We start from the raw sequence: 20,022 nt of genomic DNA, 5'->3' as shown, positions 1-20,022 counted from the left end.
CTCATCATTTATTCACAGAAGAGATCTATGGAGGTATGAACTATAAACCTGAAAGACAAACTTGTAATTCTCAATGGAACACAAGTGTGGTGACCGCCGCACTTATAGGTCATTGACACTTCCTCCAGCTCTCTAACTGAAAGTCCATACTCTGGAACATAGGGCTAAAGCAAGAGTCTGCAAGAGCCTAGCACTGTACCAGAGATAAGGTAGACTTAACATAAATCACAGAGGTGCTAAATGATGTTTAGTCTTACGTTTCGTCCCCACGGCTTATGGATGGTACTAAGGGGTCAATTTACTTATGTTTACCGCATGCGATAACGTGGTCACGTGACTCATTTGCAAATTATTGCATGCAGTAAATTAACTCCAATTCATTAAAAAAAATTAAAAATGATTATGCGGTATTTAATGCAAAAAGAAAAATGTGCCGGTAAATATCGTTTAAAAAGCTCTTAAAGCAGAGTTCCACTCAAAAGTGGAACTTCCGCTTATCCATCTCCCCCCCCCTCTTGTGCCACATTTGCCACCTTTTGAGGGGGGAGGGGGGAACGGATACTTGTTTTTGACAGGTGCCATTCCCCACTTCTCTGAAGTTCGGCCCTCTCCGCCTTCCCCTGCTGCCAGACCAATTAGAAAGTGCAGCATACTTCAAACATGCGCAGTAGGGAACCGGCTGTGAAGCTGAAGGGCTTCACTGCCGGGTTCCCTTACCAGCAATGGCGGTTGCTGCACCCGACACCCGATCCCCAAAGCACCAAGGGCCTCATTCCCACAACCCTGGCAGGTGGTTGTGGGAGTCTGCGGGCAGAGGGCTTATCAGAGTCTGGAAGCCCCCTTTAAAAAAGAGGCCCTCAGATCCCGTCCCCACCCTCCCATGTGAATGAGTATGAGACACATAGTACCCCTAACCATTCACCAAATACGTGTCAAAAAGTAAAAAAAAAGAGGCAGTTTTTGACAATTCCTTTATTAAAAAAAAAGTGTCCCCCCCAATGTAAATCCATTGTCAATCATGCCGCCCGCCATACCCTCATCCCCATCAACATAGCACCCACCCCCCATATTGAGGGCATGTAGCCTGGTATTGTTCAGGAGGAGGGGAGCTCGCTCGTCTCCCCCCCACCCCCTTCCTGACCTGCCAGGCTGCATGCTAAGATAAGAGTCTGGTATGGATTTTGGGGGGACCCCACGCTAATTTTTTTCATCATTTTTAATTGTCGGCGTGTTTATTTTACATTCAGCTGTCAGCGGGGAACATGCTGACAGCTGATAAATCATCCGTTGTTAAGGACTCGGTGGCCGGCTTGCCAGGCCCGCCCCTTAGCAGTCAGTTTAATGCAGTAAATTATTGCATTAAATGATGCGGTAATTACTGCTAAATCGAACAAATATCACATTCGGTATTTAACGCAAAATTCTTTGTGAATTGCACTTTCACAACTAATTTACAGCAAGCGTTATTTTACCGCATTTTTTGGGCTGTTATTTAACTCTTAGGGAATTGACCCCATAGTCCTGGCCATTTAATCTATTTGTAAGTGATATAACAATAAGTTTTAACAAATAAAGGCACTTGGAACATATTGAACATGCAGGCTAGGTATCATGCGGTGAAATCACAAGTGTACAAGAAGACATGAATTGACCCTTTAAGAAAAAGGCAGTGGGTTAATAGGTATGCAAAAGCAGCAAAATGACAAGACCAGGATCCCTATGCAAGAGTGGGTAAAGGGTGGTGGGAGGGTGTTCCAGGGGGTTAACCTGTGACTGATCTCCATAGGGATGGGAGGTGATAGGGCTAAGACTGGACCCTTTAGGGGAGCAACAGAGAGCCGTCAGAATGTGGGGTAAGTAGTAGCTTCCAAGATATGTCTTTTTAATTATGACAGAAAGATGTGTAATAAGGTTGATATTTCTGGGAGTATTTGTAACATTGAACATGATCTGGCATTTCTAGAAGATTGGTCAAAGCAGTGAAAACTGCAGTTCAAGGTTTCCAAATGCAAAATAAGACACTTGGCTAAAAAGAATCCTATTATACGAGGGGTCTTCAAAAAATGTCTGCACTTTTATGTATATTTTCGTTGGAAACAGTGAGGGTGGCAGGAGTAGTAATTGGTTGTGTCTGAGAATGTCTTGTGACTAGTCTGTCTGGCAAGTTAGCAGACCTTGCAGTTTAGAATAAGAGCTGTCATGCTGTGGTAAGGATGGCTGAAACGTATAAAAAGAAAGTGATAAAACTTTTTGAAGAGCCCTCGTTGAATACACTATTCGGGCACAAACAGCATGGCCAGGCAGTGGGAACAGCAAATAGAATTCTAGGATGTTTCAGAGGGATCACAAGCTGTAGGAAAGAGGTCCTGATTCCATTATATAGATCATTAGGACCTCATTTAGAATACTGGGTCCATTTCTGGAGACCTACAGTGGGGACGGAAAGTATTCAGACCCCCTTAAATTTATCACTCTTTGTTATATTGCAGCCATTTGCTAAAATCATTTAAGTTCATTTTTTTTCCTCATTAATGTACACACAGCACCCCATATTGACAGAAAAACACAGAATTGTTGACATTTTTGCAGATTTATTAAAAAAGAAAAACTGAAATATCACATGGTCCTAAGTATTCAGACCCTTTGCTTAGTATTAAGTAGAAGCACCCTTTTGATCTAATACAGCCATGAGTCTTTTTGGGAAAGATGCAACAAGTTTTTCACACCTGGATTTGGGGATCCTCTGCCATTCCTCCTTGCAGATCCTTTCCAGTTCTGTCAGGTTGGATGGTAAACGTTGGTGAACAGCCATTCAGCGTCTCTCCAGAGATGCTCAATTGGGTTTAAGTCAGGGCTCTGGCTGGGCCATTCAAGAACAGTCACAGAGTTGTTGTGAAGCCACTCCTTCATTATTTTAGATGCGTGCTTAGGGTCATTGTCTTGTTGCATTATCACAAGGATAATCAGAAGAAATGGACAGCACCTGAGTTAAATATATGAGTGTCACAGCAAAGGGTCTGAATACTTAGGACCATGTGATATTTCAGTTTTTCTTATTTAATAAATCTGCAAAAATGTCAACAATTCTGTGTTTTTCTGTCAATATGGGGTGCTGTGTGTACATTAATGAGGAAAAAAATGAACTTAAATAATTTTAGCAAATGGCTGCAATATAACAAAGAGTGAAAAATTTAAAGGGGTCTGAATACTTTCCGTCCCCACTGTAACTTAGTAAACTATATTGATAAGATAGAATGAGCAACAAATATGGTGGAAGATCTTGGGGATAAAATTATGATTAAAATCTTTAAATACATCAAGGAGTGAGTAACATTCAGGAGCTAAGCTAAGATCAAAAACACAGGGACGTGAATTCAAACTAGAAGGAAAGTTCAAACCCAACCTTAGAAAGTATTATTTTATGAAAAAAGTAGATGATGTTTGGAACAGACTTTCAGCAGAGTAAATGAGTCAGTCAATTTTAAAGCAGAATTAAACCCATTGATTTAACGGTTTCAAAAAACAGTTACATTCAAAGGAACTGAACCCACCTATGATTTCACAGCCAAGGAATCTGCCATCTTGGTCTCTGTTTGAATTTCAACTGCCATGGCGCTACACATGTAATTAGATATGACACCAGCCATTGTATAGTTTGACAGTTTGGTTGAGAGCACATCCAATGTGACAGTTACATTTCTGACACATACCAGGAAAGCTGTTTTTTGAAACTGATAAATCAGTGGGTTTAGTTCCGCTTTAAGGCATGCCAGGAATGTAACTGTCATATTTGCGTGTGCTCTCAACCAAACTGTCAAACCATCAAGTGGTTGGTGCTATACTTGATCACATATGCAGCCACATGGCAATTGCAGATCAAACACAGACTATAATGACAGCTTCCTTGTCTGAAAAGGACAGAAGGGATAGTTTTGGTGGTTGACAGCTTCCTTGGCTGAAAAGGACAGAAGGGATAGTTTTGGTGGTTAAAAATAGAAAATAAAACTCGTCATAGAGATTATTTGGTTTCCCGCCACTGAGGAGTCACAACGAGGCATGGTTACACACATGTATTCATTGCGATGAGTCAGAGTGTCGCCCGTTCCCCAGACGACGTCAGTTATAGATGAAACATACATCGGGAGGTTGACAAGTCATCGCGACCTTGATGTGAACGGGTGCATGCAACGCCGGCCGGCGAACTGTTCTTATGGATGTTTTATACTGCATATTCTTGTAAGTGCTATTCCTTTTATTTAATAAAACTTGTTAAGTGGATTCACACTATGGATAGTTTTCTTTTACCTCCATAATCTGAGCCTGAGTTGGTGTATGGTCCATCATCTGCTGTACTTCCAAGTCCACATTGAGCACAGAGAAGTAGCGCCATTGGTTTGGCGTCCAGATCTCCAGTTTACACACAGGCTTACTTAGCTTGCCTTCTGGTAAGCGCGAAATCTATGTGGTGGTGGATCACAATGAGTGGTGTTTTTTTATCCCATGTTTTCTACATAGCCTTCACTGGGAATAACTGAGGCATTCATATCTTTTGTGTTTGGACTTTTCTGTCTCTATGGATGATTTTCATGGTCACATATCTTTATTCACTTATTGACTTTTTTTTCATTCCAATACATTTATTGATTTTTATTCATTCATATATTGTTTTAACCTAGTTTTTTTAACAATATCATTAGCACAGTTTGTTTTCCTATTTTATTGTTGTTTTTTGTGTATATCTCACAATTTAACTGCTGCTGGTAGGGATTTGGTAGCGCGGTATTTTTTCCATTTCCTAAATGTAATGTTTGGTATCTACAGTGCCTTGAAAAAGTATTCATACCCCTTGAAATTTTCCATATTGTTTTATGTTATAACCAAAAACATACATATATTTTATTGGCATTTTATGTGATAGTCAAACACAAAGTGGCACATAATTGTGAAGTGGAAGGAAAATGATAAATGGTTTTCAAAATTTTTTACAAATAAATATCTATAAAGTGTGGCATGCATTTATATTCAGCCCCCTATACTCTAATACCCCTAACTAAGATCTAGTGGAACCAATTGCCTTCAGAAGTCACCAAATTAGTAAACAGAGTCCACCTGAGTGCAATTTATTCTCAGTACAGCTGTTCTGCAAAGCCTTCAGAGCAGTGGTTCTCAACTCCAGTCCTCGGGACCCACCAACAGGCCAGATTTTAAGTATTACCTTGGGGAGTTGCAGACTAGAATGCTGCAATCACTGAGCAGCAAATGATATCACCTGTGATGTATTTCAGCTATGTTACCTGGCCTGTTGGTGGGTCCTGAGGACCGGAGTTGAGAACCACTGCTTCAGAGGTTTGTTATAGAACCTTAGTGAACAAACAGCATCATGAAGGCCAAGGAACACAACAGACAGGTCAGTGATAAAGTTGTGGAGAGAAGCAGCCAAGAGGCCCATGGTAACTCTGGAGGAGTTGCAGAGATCCACAGCTCAGGTGGAAGAATCTGTCCACAGGACAACTATTAGTCGTGCACTCCACAAATATGGCCTTTATGGAAGAGTGGCAAGAAGAAAGCCATTGTTGAAAAAAAGCCAAAAGAAGTCCCTTTTGCAGCTTATGAGAAGCCATGTGGGGGACACAGCAAACACATGGAAGAAGGCGCTCAGGTCAGAGAAGACCAAAATTGCAATTTTTGGCCTAAAAGCAAAACGCTATGTGTGGCAGAAAACTAACACTGCACATCACCCTGAACACAACATCTGTCAGGGGATTTAGGAGACCAGACTGTGTGGACTGCACAGAGGAAACCAGAAACGCATGTAAGTGAAAAGATAATGCTATTTATTAAATAAGTGATAAGCAAGAAAAATATAAACAGTGCAAAACCAACCACAGACCCACAAACATCAAATAGTATATACAAGTAAATGGAGATACCGGAATCGTAAACAAAGCCAGGCCAGGGTCATACACGGCAGGTCAGCAGGACAAGGGATATACCAGAAGCATAAACGTTAGCCAAGCCAAGGTCATACACAGGGAGGTCAGCAGATGGGTAAGGACGAGAAACCAGCAGGACAGGGAGAGGATGGATGGATAGGCTGCAGGGCAGGGATCCAAGGGAATCAGGAGGGACAAGAACAGGATGGGCTAGAGATAGGGATCGGATCGGATCGGATCAGAGCAGAGCAGGACAGAAACAGGTTCACGATCAGGATACAGGCAGCAAGGTCAGGGCACAGGGAGAAAGATACCAAGGCAAGCCTATGAGGGCTTGCCGGGTATTTATAAGGCTGTGGTAATTGACCTCATGTTACAGCTGAGCGCAGAGTGTGCTGTTTGCTCCACACTGCCGGAGTGCACCCGCTGGTGGACACCGGTACTACGGCCCAAGGATGCAACAGTGCCACCAGCAGGAGAGACCTCTTACTACAGGTCCCAGGTGTTGGAAGACACCCGCTGTGGACACTGGTACTGCGATCCAAGAGACCGATAGCGCCACCAACGGGTAAACCCTCTCATGACAACATCCCACCGTGAAACACAGTGGTGGCAGCATCAAGTTGTGGGGATGCTTTTCTTCAGCGGGGACAGGAAAGCTGGTCAGAGTGGATGGGAAGATGAATGGAGCCAACTACAGGGCAATCTTAGAAGAAAACCTGTTAGAGTCCGCAAAAGACTTGAGACTTTGACAGAGGTTTACCTTCCAGCAGGACAATGACCCTAAACATACAGCCAGAGCTACAAAAGAATGGTTTAGATCAGGGATCTGCAAATAGCGGACCTCCAGCTGTTGCAAAACTACAAGTCCCATCATGCCTCTGCCTCTGGGTGTCATGCTTGTGGCTGTCAGAGTCTTGCTATGCCTCATGGGAGTTGTAGTTCTGCAACAGCTGGAGGTCCGCTAATTGCATATCCCTGGTTTAGATCAAAGCATATTCATGTGTTAGAATGGCCCATTCAAAGTCCAGACCTAAATCCAATTGAGAATCTGTTCCCAGATGCTCTCCATCCAATCTGCCAGAGCTTGAGCTATTTTGCAAAGAATAATGGGCAAAAATGTCACTCTCTAAATGTGCAAAGCTGGTAGAGACATACCCAAAAAGACTTGCACCTGTAATTGCAGCGAAAGGTGGTTCTACAAAGTTTTGACTCAGGTGGGCTGAATACAAATGCATGCCACACTTTTCAGACATTTATTTGTAAAAAAAATTGAAAACTATTTAAAAAATTGAAAACTATTTACAATTCTCCATCCACTTCACAATTATGTGCCACTTTGTGTTAGTCTATAACAAAAAATCCCAACAAATACATTTATGTTTTTGGTTGTAACATGTTCAAGGGGTATGAATACTTTTTCACAGCACTGGATGAGTGGTAGAGGTTTACTCATAATGATTGGGTTGCAGAAGAGGTGAATGGGTACCAGTATAGCTTGATATCAATAGAAGAAGGAATGTATGAAGTATAAACAGAAAAGTAGAGCTCAAACAGAAAGGACTGAGGTAGTGTCTCAGTCCCAAATTAGTATGCACAGCGCAATGAGAAAAACATTTTGCCCACGGGACTTTTAAAGTCACACCTCAAACAATATCTATAAAAATATGAAAATGTTATTGACATACATTTAAAACCATATATTGCACAGTAACTGTATTGATAAACATGAATAGTGCTACATAGAATTCAGATAAGAAAAAATTAATATGTGGGACCTAGAGGCACCGAATAGATACCACCATCGATCTGAAGCAACTATGCGACTGATCTTGACGCGTTTCGTGAGATAGATCTCGCTTCTTCAGGAGTAGCACAGGAAAGTATCTGGAGATGAAAGTAAATCAATGAATGGTAAAATTAAAGAAAAAAAAAAGGGGGGAGGGGAGAACCATATACATACACATATATGTCTGAATGTCTACAACTTACAATTACAAATTAACTTACAATTAATGCCAAGCGCTGGCCAGCTCACACCCACTTGGTGATCAAGCTGAAAAATGCAAGGTAGACTCCAATGTAACAGTATACATGGTAGCAAACAAAATGTCTCCACAGAACGTGCCAAGAGGTCCACTATTCTTCCCCCTGGGAGCTGTAAAGGGACAGGGAGGTGGTAGAAACCTGATATGCTCACAGACCAGATTCCCTAGCGGTCAGTGTGGAATCCAACAAGGAAGGAAAGAAACGCCACACACTTGAACTAATGATGATATTCCATGATATAAAAATAATAAATATTTGAAAATAAAGCTAAAACAAGGTGACTAAAGGAGTAAATGAAGGTTGTGTCTTTAAATAGCCGGTGACTGAACATATTAGATGTTGAACAAACAATGAGCAGATTGGACCCTTAGACAAGTCTACAATTTCTTAAAAGATATGTGATAGTGATGCTAACTGATCTCAAATGCAAAATCAGTGCATATAAAGAAGTGCCAAAGTAAAAGTATGTATGTGTGTGTGTGTGTGTGTGTGATGGGGTGCAAGTGCAATGCGGATATAATCTTAACCACCTCAGCCCTGGAAGATTTGGCTGCTCAATGACCAGGCCATTTTTTGTGATTTGGCAATGCAATCCTTTGGAAGACTGGAATAGCACATTCTTTCATTTTGTAGACTTTACATGGACACAGTGATAATGGATTAATTAGCACATATGGTTAATTTGATGTATAGATTTTACATATATATAATATTATTTAACCACTTCAGCCCCGGAAGATTTAGCTGCTGAATGACTGGGCCATTTTTTGCGATTTGGCACTGCGTCGTTTGACAATTGCACGGTCGTGCGACACTGTAACCAAACAAAATCAAAGTCTTTTTTTCCCACAAATAGAGCTTTCTTTTGTTGGTATTTGATCATCTGTGTGGTTTTTATTTTTTACGCTATAAACAAAAAAAAAAGCAACAAGTTTAAAAAAAACACAACATTTTGTACTTTTTGCTATAATAAATATCCCCAATTTTTTTTTAAAAAAAAGCTAATTTTTTTCCTCCGATATGTATTTTTTTATGCCGATATGTATTCTTCTACATATTTTTGGTAATACGTGTATATTGATTGGTTTGCACAAAAGTTGTAGCATCTACAAAATTGGGGATAGATTTATGGCATTTATATTATTATTTTTTTTTTTACTAGTAATGGCGGCGATTCCGCGATTTTTATCAGGACTGCGACATTATGGTGGACACATCGGACACTTTTGACACATCAATTATACAGCGATCAGTGCTATAAAAATGCACTGATTACTGTGTAAATGTCAGTGGCAGGGAAGGGGTTAACACTAGGGTGCTCAGGGGGTTAACTCTGTTCCCTGACTGTGTGTTTTAACTGTGGGGGGAGGGGACTGACTATAGAAGATGACAGATTGTGGTTCCTAGCTATTAGAAATTCACGATCTGCTTCTCCTTTCTTCAGAGAACATGTCCCTGTTCTGCCTCTCATGCCCACGATCGCGCGTGGCCAACGGTCATTGCGACCGCTGGCCATGAGCATCAGCACCCCCGCAATGCAGCGCACGTACCTGCTATCCCGCTTTAAGAAGCTGCCGTACAGCTACGGTGGTTCGCGGGATCGTGCCGACCTCCCGCCGTATGAAGTGGTTAATAGGCGAACTGCCAGACCAATGTTGTCTGGGTGTAGCAGAAATGCTGCACATATGTATTAACATGAACATATGGGAAAAGGTGATAAATGTGAATGAGTGTTTGTGGTGCATGTGTTGACCAATGTGACAGATAACCAAAGTGTCCAATATAAAGAATTGTCCACAACGAACAAAACCATATTGAGTTGGCATAAACTACCAGAAAACAGTACCAAACCAAACCATTCATTGATTTATTTTCATCTCCAGATACTTTCCTGTGCTTCTCCTGAAGAAGCGAGATCTATCTCGTGAAACGCGTCGAGAGAAGTCGCACAGTTGCTTCAGATTGATGGTGGTATCTATTCGGTGCCTCTAGGTCGCCATTATTAATTTTTTCTTATGTGATTTCTATGTAGCACTATTCATGTTTATCAATACAGTTACTGTGCAATATATGGAATAGAGATTTTTGGGAACCAGGTCCCCTATCAAGGTTCACCAAAGGCAAGGGAGCAAGTGGACTATAAAGGTACAGTATGGAACATATAATTGAAGTATATAGACAATTGTAAAAATTTACAGAAATTTTGTATTAATACAAGAACCAAAACAATAGAGTTAAAACAAGGGTGACTTGGTCATGCATAGTACTTCTACTAGTTTCGCGGGGTGAACCGCTTCATCAGGAAATATATCTGCAAGTAAATACATAATCAAGGTCAATAGTCATATGAAAAAAATACAATTCAATGAAGGGAAAGAAAAGCAGGAGTTTTTTGGACAATGAGCAGCTGCTTACCCAAGTTCCAGTGCGATTGGCACACAGGGTATACCCAGAGGAGCCTCCCACGGTGACTGGGGGAGATTGACAAGTCGGGGGGCTGGAGTCTGAGTGGAATGAGGTATATAAGGTGAGTATGCCAAAGTTTCAATTAAACAAAATGGGGAGAAAGGGGGAGGGGGGAGGGATATGGGTGGGAGTGAGTGGGGGAGATGGAAGGCAAGTGCCAGTGAGGGAAAGGGGAAGGGGGTAGTGGAGAGTGGGGGAATCGGAAGGGAAGTATCAGTGAAATGGTAAGGAAAAGGGGTGTTGTGGATTGGGGGAGTGAGTGACCAAAAGTGTTGAGAGAAAAAGTAGATGGTGATTGCATCCATCAGTGGAGGTGAGAGAACACACTCCTATCAATTCCTATATTTTTGGTTATCTATAGAGGCCACTCTCTCTGTTTTACTGTGGAATATATGTTTTTAAATGTATGTCAATAAAATTTTCATATTTTTATAGATATTGTTTGAGGTGTGACTCTTTAAAAGTCCCGTGGGCAAAATGTTTTGTTTCTTTATGTTGTGAATGTATGAAGTACTTTTAAGGCTGTAAGAACACTATTCATAAAATATAACTTCTTTTAAAGAGTATTCTCTTAAAATATATGTAGGATACACCAATTAACCATAACATTATGACAGATAAAGTGAATAACATTGATTATCTCATTACAATGGCATTTGAAAGTGGGTGGAATATATTAGGCAGCAGCATGTTGTTACCGAAGTTGATGTGTTTAAAGTAGAAAAAATGGTCAAGAGTAAGGATGTGAGGGACTTTGACAAGAGCCACATTGTAATGACTAGATGACCGGGTCAAAGCAACTCCAAAACTGCAGCTTTTCTGGGATGTTCCAGGTCTGCAGTGGTCAGGACAACCAAAAGTGGTTCAAGGAAGGTAAACCAGAAAGCCTGGCGACTGGACGTGTTCCCCACATGACGCATGTGGGGAACAAAGGCTGGTTTGTGTAGTCTGAAAAATGTAATGCTGGGTCCAATAGAAAGATGTCAGAACACACAGTACATTACAGTTGTTGCATATGTAGCCGCAGACCAGTAAGGGTGTCCATGCTGACCCGTGTCCACAACCAAAAGCATCTACAATGAGCACAAAGCAATGGAAGTAAGTGGCCTGGTATGATGAATCACAGTTTCTTTTACATCACGTGAACGGCTGGATATGCATAGGTCACTTACTTGGGGAAGAGATGCCACCAGGATATACTATGGAAAAAAGACAAGCCATGATCTGCTACTGAAAGCGTCAGATACTACAGTATACCTTAAGAGGTCTAGTGCAGTCCATGCCTCGATGGGTCAGGGCTTTTTTGGTGGCAAAAGGGGGACCTATTGAATATTAGGTGGGTGGTCATGTGGTCATAATGTTATGGCTGTAATGTAATCACCTTAATATTCATATTTTGTGTAAACTGCATCTTAATAATCTGTGGCCAGCAAAAAAATCTGCTACTCTGTCAAACCTTGTACACTTGATATATAAAGTCATTGTATTGACTTTATACATACTGTAGCGATGAGGAGAGGGAGAAGTGTCCTGAAGTCCAAACCAGGAACTAATAGAAGGGTGACAATACTCCTTCAAAACATACAGTACATCTAGTGAGCGCTGTCACCCTAGGCCAGGAAGTCTATTAATAGCAAGAACGCTAGTTGAAACTAAAGAAAAGAAAGCCTAGAAGAAAAAAAAAACACTGCACCCATTATGTCTGGAACTGGTAACATGTTATATACAGTATTAAACTTTTGTTCTTAGGTTTAGACTTGATGGTCCTGTGTGCCTTTTCTAGCTTTAGAATGGGTCACACAGAAAGAAACGTGTGAATAGATCAATGACTGGTAGGAGTATTAATATAGTCCCATATCAAGGTAGATGATCTTTGTTGTACTTGAGATGTCTCTACTCTCCATGTCTTCCATGTAAGTCAGGCATGGTCTGGAGATACCTGCCAAAGGGTTCAAGGGTTAATAATTGAGAATAATTTTGCCTTCTGTGAATAGATTATTTTTGTAATATTATTGTCAATACTGTATATAAGCATAACTGCATTCATGGAATTATCACAATTGCTTAAACATTTCTGCTTTTTTAAAAAAAATAACACTTACAAATCACTTTTGGCCACCTATAAGAGAAACCTTTTATGCTAGTTCTTTTTTTTCTCTGTAATATATCAAATAACAGAAGATTATACAAAGCAAATCTACTCTACCATAACAGGAATTGTTGGTTCTAAGAGCCGACTGTTAGCATATACCTTCGATAGATGTGATGATAGATTCCATATGTCTTGTACAATGGCATTCATGCTGAATTTCTAAGGAGAAAACATTTCCAAAGACATGTGTCGGGTGCTTGAGATTCTATCACACAATCCTCTGTGATTTAGCATTATCTGTTCAGATTATGTGTGCCAATTGTAGTCTGATTTAAAGTGACACTAAACAATATTCTTATTATTCAAATATAATCCATACACATCCGCTACCTAATAGTGCTAAAATCTATTTTTCATTAAAATGTACTTATTGTGTTTTTTTGCCTCCTTGTAACATTCTCTGTGTGCTCCCAAACCTCTCCTTCCCCCCACCCACTTCAATTTGTTGGGACTAAGCAATGCACATTAGATGGGTTCATGTGCACTGCTCTATGCATACTACAAATCCCAACATTCCCATTCTGTTGTCTGTCTAGGGAGTGAGAAAGAGAGGATGGCTATGTTTCTACACACAGTGGGACCATAGAGAAATAACTTAGCCACCTTCTAACAGAAAGTCAGAATACAGCAGTAAAACAAGATAATTTGGAGATTTGGAGGAGGCAGAGAACAACTGGAGGCACTTTTTTGAGTTAAGAAATCATACATGAATCAATGTTTTTTAAACTAGTGTTTAGTGTGAGTATTATTGTGACTTTAGGTGCAGTTTGCAACTAAAATTATGGCCTACAATACTGAGCAGTAACAAAGTAATAAAGTAAGTAATAAAACTTCACCTCCACTCACCCCCTTTTGCTGAATGTATGTGTTAGCATATGTCCCATGTCTGGTCATTGCCTGTGTTTTTGTGCATCTGATCTTTCCCTATTACTGACTCACCATGTGTTGTTCTGCACTTTGTCTCTTTATAAAGGAGGCCATCTTGGTAGAGGCAGGGAATGTTTCCCTATGTTAGAGCCTCCAGCAAGTAGAGCAGCACTGCAGGGACATTACAAGTCTAAATGTCGCAGTTAGAGGCAGCTATGACTATGCAGGTATAGGAGTTCTTAGGCTCCCTCAAATACCAGGAAATCCACTGCAATTTTTCAGGAGGAATTCAAGACAAAAGGTATTTTTTTAAGGTACTGCATAGGCACAGGTAACTTTTAAAGGTTCTCTATAACATAGCAAGTTTTCATTTAATAGATCATGTCATGTGTTACTAAAACCACAACAGTAAAATCAGTCTGTATGTGCAGTAAAGCATGCTTGTTATACTCACTGTAGAACCTAAGAGGTCTGCATTGTGTAAAAAGGCTGTTTGATCCTGTATTCACAGATCCTCCCTTTCTAGCATTGTCCCCAAAACACGTCCGGATAAGACAGAGTTAGTGGAGTCAGTCTGCACATGCTCAGCTTGGTGTGTATTGCTAGAGTTTTTTTTCTTGGGACGGTGCATGTAATCAGCACAGGGCCAATCAGCACTGTCCAGACAGAGGGTCAGGGGTCCTGCATCCTGGTAGGACACCCAGAGCAGTATGAAAACTTCTACAAGCTTTAACCAGGCACTGATAGAGGTCATAAGACTGCTATATACTGCTGGTGAGAAAAGGTATTTAGCAGTTTATATTTACTAAAATGATTGCCTTTTCATGTTCTGTGTACTGTGGGAGACCAGATACAGTGAATGCAGGGTCCCGGGTTTAGTAACACCTTAAGCCCATTTTTGAGAAAAATCTGAAGCCTCCACCCTGCTCCCACCATTAAACACATTCTTTTTTTTTTTTTTTTTTTGTTCATTCAAAGCAGGTTTGCACTCACCTGAGTCTCCCATCACATGCCCCCCCCCCCCCAACTGTCTAGTCTTATTGAGGGCCCCCTATGTGACATCATCATGCTGCCACTGGAGTCTTTTTTGACTAGTAAGGACACTGCTGATGGACAACCAATAGAAAGTGTCCACATAACTAGGCAATTAGTTTTTTCTAAATAAAAAAGCAGGGATTAGCTAGAGTTGGGGGGTGTTCACTTAATTATCCACTAGTACATATACTACTGCGAGGCGGCACATGTAGGCACAATCACATGCATGTATGTCTTGTGCCTTCTCTGGTTTAGGAGCACATGTGCAGATCCTAGTGCTCAGGGCCCGGTGATCATGTGATTGCATAGTGATCTGTATTGGCCCCACCCAAAACATAACAGCTGTGTTTCCTATGCTGTGATTGACCACCGCTATCACATGGTACCATGGTCAATCACAGCACCCTGTATCATGTGATTAGCTGTAGCCAATAACAGATCACTGGTAATCACAGCTGTCATGCTGTGGGTTGGGCCCATACAGTTTGGGGTATGGGAACAGGACAACCCAGAGCTGCAAAGATGTAATCAATGGTCTTCTAAATGTGAGTGACAGTGAAACCTGGGACAAGATGTAATCAGGGAGTGTGCCTAGCTAGGCAGAGCTATAGAAGGGACATTGGGAAGAGACTGATATACCAGCTGAAGCACTTTGTTCCCCCAACCCTCAGATACAGGTCCTGTGACTTGGTTATGGAAGCCTCGGCCTGCGGACTTAGTATGTAGAGGGAAGTGGTCCCAATTCTGTGGTGCTCTCAAGGAGAAAGGGAAGTTGCCTTAACTAAAAATGTGCCTTGTGCTTCACACTGAAATGATAAATTTGCATGTTGCGTTCCGTGCTGAAGATTCTGATAGTATATAAAATGTGATAGGCCACAGGAAAATTTGTGAAGATGTGAAGTTGCAGCAAAGTGCATTGGTGTGTGGACATTCCTTTATTCTAAATATTAGGCTTCTGGTCAGGGATGTTGCTTATGGCCAGGAGTATGACAAAATAAGACATTTTTCTGAGAAAATGGGACTTTATGTATGCCCTTTGAGAACCACTCTTACACAACAATATATAAAATCAAATTTTAATGTGTCACTAATAAAAACATGCCATTAACCACTTCATTACCCACGTATAGTCATATGACAGCCTGAGATGGGTTCTACCATCCTGGGTGGCCGTCATATGACGTCCTGTGCTTCCCGGCCGTCTCAGGGGCGCGTGCGCCCGCCGCGTTGCTCGGGACCCGGTGCATGTGCCCGGTGGCCGCGATGTCCGCCGGGCACCCGCGATTGCCCGTTAACCGGGCAGGACCGTGGATCTGTGTGTGTAAACACACAGATTCACATCCTGTCAGTTGAGAGGAGACCGATCTGTGTTCCCAGTACAGCGGAACACTGATCGGTCTCCTCCCCTTGTACATCCCCACCCCCTACCGTTAGAATCACTCCCCTAGGAAACATATTTAACCCCTCATGTCCCCCTAGTGGTTAACCCCTTCCCTGCCTGTCACATTTACACAGTAATCAATGCAATTTTATAGCATTGATCGCTGTATAAATGTGAATGGTCCCAAAAATGTGTCAAAAGTGTCCGATGTGTCCGCCATAATGTCGCAGTCACGAAAAAAAAAAAATCGCAGATAGCTGCCATTATTAATAAAAAAAATAAATAAATAAAATTTAAAAAAAAAATGCCATAAATCTATCCCATATTTTGTAGACAACATAACTTTTGTGCAAACCAATCAATACGTTTATTGCGATTTTTTTTTACCAAACATATGTAGAAGAATACGTATTGGCCTAAACTGAGGAAAAAATTAGTTTTTAAAAAAAAAAATTGGGATATTTATTATAGCAAAAAGTATAAAATATTGTGTTTTTTTCAAAATTGTCGCTCTTCTTTTGTTTATAGCGGAAAAAAATAAAAACCGCAGAGGTGATCAAATACCACCAAAATAAAGCTCTATTTGTGGGGAAAAAAGGACGTCAATTTTGTTTGGGTACAGCATCGCATGACTGTGCAATTGTCCTTTAAAATGCGACAGCGCTGAAAACTAAAAATTGGTCTGGGAAGGAAGGGGGTGAAAATGCCCTGTATTGAACCGGTTAAAATACTTTCTAGCAATGTATAAAAAGTAACCTCCAAAAGGTTACAGAGCCTGTCGGTTGTAGACTTGTAATGCAATTGTTGGTCGGTCTATGCATTTCGTGGAATCGTCTGCTTCATCAGGATAGATTATATGAAAAATTTTATTTACATAGATCAGACTACAACAAAGAAAAATGAAGATATCAATATGATATCTAATATACAGATAAAACAATCACATAACTTAGCTATCTCCAATGGGGACAAAAAGGATGAACAAAGAAAAAAGAAAAAAAAATATATAAAAAACATTTTTTTTTTTCATTTTGTTTAACCCAATGATGCTATATTTTCTCATAATTACGAATTTTGTCTTGGCTGATTAGGGAAAATTGTTGTCCATACTTACCGTAATTTTCCTTTCCTGGATCCTCCCCATGTCAGCCTACTATGGGTCAGCTCTGCCCCCTCTGACCCCTCCAGGACCACCTCTTTTCTAGCCCATAAAAGGGCGGCTGTCTGCCCACACCAGTGTTAAAAAAAAAAAAAAAAACGCGCCTCGCGACGGAAAAACTGGGTGGGAGTCCTCCGGCTGACATGGGGAGGATCCAGGAAAGGAAAATTATGGTAAGTATGGGCAACAATTTTCCCTATTCCTGGACCTCCTCATGTCAGCCTACTATGGGATGTACCAAGCAATATTAGGAAGGGAGGGAAGACAAAAAAATAAAAAATAAGCCAAACCCTCAATGCAATGCTACTCAAAATTTTTAATGGGCAACAGCCACCATAATACTGTAGAGCCAAATGTTTCCTCAGGCGGACAAGCCATATTAAGCTTGTAATGCCTAATAAAAAGGTGTTGGGCACGCTCCAGCTTGCTGCTCTGCAAACTACCTCTGGGGCGACCTTCACGTATTCCCAGGATGCTGCCATACCCCTCGTCGAATGTGCTTTGATCTCTGAAGGAGGAGGAAGGCCCAGCATTTTGAATGCAATATGCATGGTCTTGACAAACCAGGAAGACCCAACTCTGGATGTTGCTGGCATACCCTTTTTAGGCCCCATTGGGAAAACCTACAGCTGATCTTGTTTGCCAAAGCTTTTAGTCCATTTCAGGTAGGTTGAAACCGCAGAGACCAGGTCTAACCTACTCCACTCATCATCAGCTGTATCCGCCGGAAAGGCTGGGAGAATGACCTCCCAGTTCATACGAAATTATGTGGCCTACCTTAGGTAGAAAGCTCGGTATCGGTCTAAGGACTATCTTGTCTGGGAGCACCAAACAATATGGTTCTTTAGATGAGAAGGCGCACAACTCAGAGTCTCTTCTGGCCGAGGCCACGGCTAGTAAAAAACAAAACTGTTAAAAGAAATAATGAACAAGAGAAAGCTTGATCAAATGGAGGAACCAGCAATGTTCCCAAGACTAGTGTTAAGTCCTCTTTTGGAAAAAACAATTTCAATGGAGGTCTGATTTCTATGGCTGCACCTAAAAAATCATATCACCAACGGATGTAGAGCATATCTTGTACACGACAAAGCCGACAAAGCAGGGATTTGACACTTCAGGGAATTATAAGCTAACCCTTGGAGACTACTCTGCAGAAACTCCAAAATGTTAGATACTGAAGGAGATCCAAGGTCCCAACCCCTTTCCATAGTATTCCAGATCCGGTGATACGTTACATTTGTTCTGACGATCCTGTAATAATGTCATCAACTTTATCCTCCTGCGGTTCAGGTGTCAGGCCCCACTCTGCAGAAGGAGATTTTGACAAGGAGGCAGAGGTATTGGTGAGCCCAACTTTATCCTCCAAGTCAGAGGGAACCACAGCTCCCTGAGCCAGTAAGGTAGGACTACTATTGCTGTGACCCTTTCTCGCTGAATCTTCAGCAGGATTTTGAGAGCCAATGGAAGCGGCGGGAACACATACACCAAGGGGAAGTTCCAAGACCTGGACAGAGCATCCTGACTCAATGCCTGTGGATGCTAGGTCCGGGTGAAGAAGCAAGGCAGTTGACAATTCTCCAATGCCATAAGATCTATCAAAGGCGTCCTCCAGATCCTGAAGATCTTGCGTAGGTACTTGGGGTTGAGGCCCCATTTGTTGTGATCCCCAGAGCCTCGACTCAAGCGATCTGCTAAAACATTGCCAGGCCCTGGGAGTTAGGATGCTGTAAGAGACCTGAGATTCTTCTCTGTGCAGAGGAAGATTGACATGCCACCTGAAGGAGAGGGTGACTTCTTGTGCCCCCTTGATGAGACACATAAGCCACCGTAGCTTTGTTGTCCAAAAGAATCTTGACAGCTCGACCTCTCAACATAGGTTGGAACACTAAGAGCGTGTCTGACAGCATCCAATCACAGGAAATTTGAACTCTTGGCCCCACAAAGGTACCATTGGCCTTGAACCTGCTGTCCCAGGCAGTGTGCCCTTCAGCCTGCCAGACTGGCATTGGTCGACACCACTATTGGTTCTGAGGCCTTCAACGGAACTCCGATGGAAAGATTGCGAGCTACTGACCACCAACCAGGGACCAGATTATCGGAACTGGCAGATGATCCCATTGAAGAAAAAAGTTGCATTGAAACTTCCTTCAGCGCCACCTGACCCACGGGACTACTGGACCTGTGGCTGATAAAACCCCCAGATACTGCATGGATTCCTTCAGCATCATAGAAGGCCTGGCCATCACTGCTTTGTCTGAAGAAGAGAAACACGACCCCGATCCGTGTTGAATTGTACTCCTAAATACTCCAAAATTTGGGTCAGATGCATCTGGCTTTTCCGAAAGTTGATCAACCAACCGAAACAAATGTTTTGCAGGTGAATTCACATGAACTAGAAGGAGCTCATTTGATGGACCCAGAAGTAGCATGTCATCTAGATAATGAAATGTTTGCACTCCCTTGACCCTGAGAGTCACAACGACAGCAGACAGTAGCTTTAAAAAACGTTCTCGGAGTCGTGCAGAGACCGAACGGGAGAGATTAAAAATGAAAATAAAAGGCCTTCCACAGAAGGCCTGAGAAAGCGATGGTGAGATGCGTCTATAGAGACATGAAGATATGCATCCGCCAGATCGATGGAAACCATCCAGTCTCCTGACTCCACAACCGAAACGATCATTTCCAGTGACTCCATTTTGAATGGTGGAACCTTCATGTAAGAATTCAGGACTTTGAGGTCAAAAACTTGTCCGAAACCCCCTGAAGCCTCTGGGACCAAAAACAGAGGGGGAACATACTCTTTGACCCAATTCGTGCCTTGGAACCGGAAGGATGGCCCTTGCTGCCAACAGCTCCCCTATATATCCTTGCAAACGTTGCCTCCTTTCCAAATCTGTAGGAAGTCCAGTTTCTATGAACAAGGTCTGAGGGGGCCTTGTTCTGAACTCGAGACGATAACATGATCGAATGACGGCTACAA

The sequence above is a fragment of the Aquarana catesbeiana genome, linkage group LG04 (genome assembly GCF_042186555.1).
Source record: "Aquarana catesbeiana isolate 2022-GZ linkage group LG04, ASM4218655v1, whole genome shotgun sequence".
In the NCBI taxonomy this organism is placed as follows: domain Eukaryota; kingdom Metazoa; phylum Chordata; class Amphibia; order Anura; family Ranidae; genus Aquarana; species Aquarana catesbeiana.
The sequence above is the reverse complement of the archived record's forward strand: the minus strand, read 5'-3'. Positions refer to the sequence as shown.